Source organism: Nycticebus coucang, chromosome 5, assembly GCF_027406575.1.
Source record: "Nycticebus coucang isolate mNycCou1 chromosome 5, mNycCou1.pri, whole genome shotgun sequence".
NCBI classification, from domain to species: Eukaryota; Metazoa; Chordata; class Mammalia; order Primates; family Lorisidae; genus Nycticebus; species Nycticebus coucang.
This window is the reverse complement of record NC_069784.1, coordinates 104,222,379-104,226,446: the sequence shown is the minus strand read 5'-3', so window position 1 is coordinate 104,226,446 and position 4,068 is coordinate 104,222,379. Positions and strand designations below refer to the sequence as shown.

At 37.6% G+C, this 4,068-nt stretch overlaps 1 non-coding gene across 1 annotated transcript; it reads right to left on the bottom strand.

The window, feature by feature from the left end:
* Positions 1 to 1,746: 1,746 nt before the first annotated feature.
* Positions 1,747 to 1,853, bottom strand: LOC128586868 (U6 spliceosomal RNA). Its single transcript, XR_008380327.1, has one exon. It is a non-coding gene; the product is annotated as a U6 spliceosomal RNA (small nuclear RNA).
* Positions 1,854 to 4,068: the final 2,215 nt, after the last annotated feature.

The following is a 4,068-nucleotide window of genomic DNA, read 5'->3' as shown; positions in this document are numbered from 1 at the left end:
TCAAAACAACCCTGAGATATCATCTAACCCCAGTGAGAATGGCCCACATCACAAAATCTCAAAACTGCAGATGCTGGCGTGGATGTGGAGAGAAGGGAACACTTTTACACTGCTGGTGGGACTGCAAACTAGTACAACCTTTCTGGAAGGAAGTATGGAGAATCCTCAAAGCACTCAAGCTAGACCTCCCATTTGATCCTGCAATCCCATTACTGGGCATCTACCCAGAAGGAAAGAAATCCTTTTATCATAAGGACACTTGTACTAGACTGTTTATTGCAGCTCAATTTACAGTTGCCAAAATGTGGAAACAGCCTAAATGCCCACCAACCCAGGAATGGATTAACAAGCTGTGGTATATGTATACCATGGAATACTATTCAGCCATTAAAAAAAATGGAGACTTTACATCCTTCGTATTAACCTGGATGGAAGTGGAAGACATTATTCTTAGTAAAGCATCACAAGAATGGAGAAGCATGAATCCTATGTACTCAATCTTGATATGAGGACAATTAATGACAATTAAGGTTATGGGTGGGTGCAGAAAGAGGGATGGAGGGAGGGGGGTGGGGCCTTAGTGTGTGTCACACTTTATGGGGGCAAGACATGATTGCAAGAGGGACTTTACCTAACAATTGCAATCAGTGTAACTGGCTTATTGTACCCTCAATGAATCCCCAACAATAAAAAAAAAAAGAAAAAAAAAAAAAAAAAAATGGAGACTTTACATCCTTCGTATTAACCTGGATGGACGTGGAAGATATTATTCTTAGTAAAGCATCACAAGAATGGAGAAGCATGAATCCTATGTACTCAATTTTGATATGAGGACAATTAATGACAATTATGGTTATGGGGGGGAAACAGAAAGAGGGAAGGAGGGAGGTGGGTGGGGCCTTGGTGTGTGTCACACTTTCTGGGGGCAAGACATGATTGCAAGAGGGACTTTACCTAACAATTGCAATCAGTATAACCTGGCTTATTGTACCCTCAATGAATCCCCAACAATAAAAAAAAAAAAAAAGAAATCTTATCACCACTGTGTTGCTTTAATTAACATCTTTATTCTAGTCTTTGATTTTTGATTGTCCCATATATATGTATAATGTCTAATATATATATATCCCTATATATATATTAGATAACTTACTCTTAAGATATTTTCCACACTCTAGAGGCACAGGATGGAACAGTAGCTCTTGCAACTCAGCAAACATTCACCTTAGGGGTGAAAGGGATGGAAGGGGTGGGGACATGCTATTCTTCCCATGGGAAGGGACAGATGAAAAGAGAATTTTCTTTTCTTTTTTTTTATTAAATCATAGCTGTATACATTAATGCAATTATGGGGTATAATGTGCTGGTTTTATATACAATTTGACATATTTTCATCACACTGGTTAACATAGCCTTCACTACATTTTCTTAGATATTGTGTTAAGACATTTATATTCTACACCTAGTAAATTTAACTAGTACCCTTGTAAAATGCACCGTAGGTGTGGTTCCACCAATCACCCTTCCTCCACTCGTCCTCCCTCTTCCTCTCCCCTTCCCTCCCTTTGCCCTCTCCCCTTCTTCTTGGGCTATAATTGAGTAATCACTTTCACATGAAAGCTATAAATTGGTTTCATAGTCGGGTTGAGTACATTGGACACTTTTTCTTCCATTCTTAAGATACTTTGCTAAGAAGAATATGTTCCAGCTCCATTCATGTAAACATGAAAGAGGTAAAGTCTCCATAAAAACATGGAATGCTTCACAAATTTGGGTGTCATCCTTGTGCAGGGGCCATGCTAATCTTCTCTGTATCGTTCCAATTTTAGTATATGTGCTGCTGAAGCAAGCACTGAAAAGAGAATTTTCACTGGTATTCCAAGAAAGCAATCTCTTTCTTTTCATCTCTCACTTGCTCTCAACAGGTGAGAATGAAAATATACTCTTTGCTGCCCAAACGTTTGTTGGCAAATCTCACCATGAGAATATCTAGTATCGTTGTTTCTAGACATGAGAAGTCCCTACAGTAAATACTCATTAAAGCCAGAAAGGTCTCAGTAGTTACAACATATTTATGCTTCTCATTCATCTATTTCACAATATGGAGTATCATCAAAATTGCTTATAAACAAAGTGGGAAGACACAAATTAAACCAGCAATTAGACAGATAATTATTTAATTATACTCTATTAAACTCTATGAAGTAAATATATAGGATGTTAAGAGTATATAAAAGAAGACCTTGGCTTACATTGGGTAAAGCTTCCCTAAGAAATGTCATTTAATTGAAAGGTAGAGGGTCAGTAGGAGTTACTTAAGCAAACTGATGGAGAAAGAGTCTTCCAGAAGAGCAACCATAAACTCAGTGTTTAAGTAGGCATAAAGGTAGATAAGCCTAAGAACTGAAAGTAGGCCAGTGCGTCCGGAATAGAGAAGAAGAATAAGGGTGAAAGAAAGGCCTATAGGCCTGCTGGGATTAGATCTTGGAGGATGTGCTAAGGATGTTGTTCAGACTGTAATTTCATTGTGGCTTGCATTAGAAAAGGGTCTATTAATCTATTTCCATACTTACCCATCTTTGCATTCTAATGTAACTTAACTAAGATAATTTTAATCAACAGCTATGCAATGTTTCATTTTGAGGAGAAACCCATTATTGGATCATTGGATGAAAGACCAGATTAAGAAAAATAACATTTGGTACTGCAAATTGTTTCAAAATCGGTGATCAAATGGTTTTTACTGCTGACAATGTGATAGGAGGCAAACAGCTTGTATCACCAGAATTGATAGGTGTAATGAGCTAATAAGCAGTTGATGTTGGGTAGCAAAATAAAGATTTTACACTTGCTGCTGTTATGGCAGTAATAGTTAATGTGCAATTAGCACCTGAGGTCATGATAACATGTCCTAGACATTAAAGAAAATATTCGGGTCAAGTATAATAATCTCTGATTTACAAGATTTCTTTTTTCTTGAATATTTTTATTTTTTCAAATTAATATGAGGGTACAAAATTTAGGTTACATTGTTCTCACTTCCAGGGTAAAGTTCCATTTGTAGCAGAGCCCCTCATGGTGGGGGGGTGTTATCCACCCTCACAGTGTGCACATTAGGTGAGTCCCGCCTCACGCCCTCCCTCCTTCTGCTGTAGCCTCCTACCGTCCCCCGCCTGCTTCCCTCTACCCCCAAACTGCACTATATTAGTGTTTTATTGTTCTTATGACATGTAATTGTTTATATATTGATTTCATATTAGCATAGAGTACATTGGATACATTCTTCTTAGTAAAATATTGTAAGAATGATTTACAAGTTTCATTACAAATCCCTTAGTACTAATTTTGTTAATCTACAGAAATGTGATTAAATTACACACATGCACATTCTACATTCTTGTTAAAAGGGAATATTCTAATATTTTTTCTCAGCACATCAAGCAAAAAGTAACAAGGTAAGCCTGGAACAACTCACATAAGAAATAAAAGACGTGAAGAGAGGAGAGGGAGAGGGAGAGGGAGAGGGGAGGAGAGGAGAGGGAAAGAAAGAAAGAAAGAGAGAGGAAAAAAAGAAGGAAGGGAGGGTGGGAGGGAGGGAATAAGGAAGGAAGAAGGAAGAAAGGAAGGGAGGAAGATGAATGAACAACACAGGAGCCAGCTTGGAGTGTCCATTGTTTTAGCATCCGAAACAATTTATTCAAATAAATAAGTACAGTAATGTCTTTCAAAGTAGGAATCCATAGGTCCATGTGAAGATTGATAAATAGAGAGGAAAGGGCTCTTAGAGTAGAATGACAACTGATAAACATGGAGGGTACTAGAGGCAAAATCATCCTTTTGCCTCCATCACCAATACTAATACTTACGTGGCTAGGAGTAATCCATAGATATGAAACCTGAATGTAGATGACTGAGTGATGAATTTGTTAAACAGAATATTTGCATTGTTTCACAGTGTCTCCCCATAAATCTCTGTTGCAAGGGAGAAATTATTAAGTATATTGTGGAGAAAACAGACAACACATTGGTGATTAAAATTAACATCACTAAGGAGACACTGGTGGATAG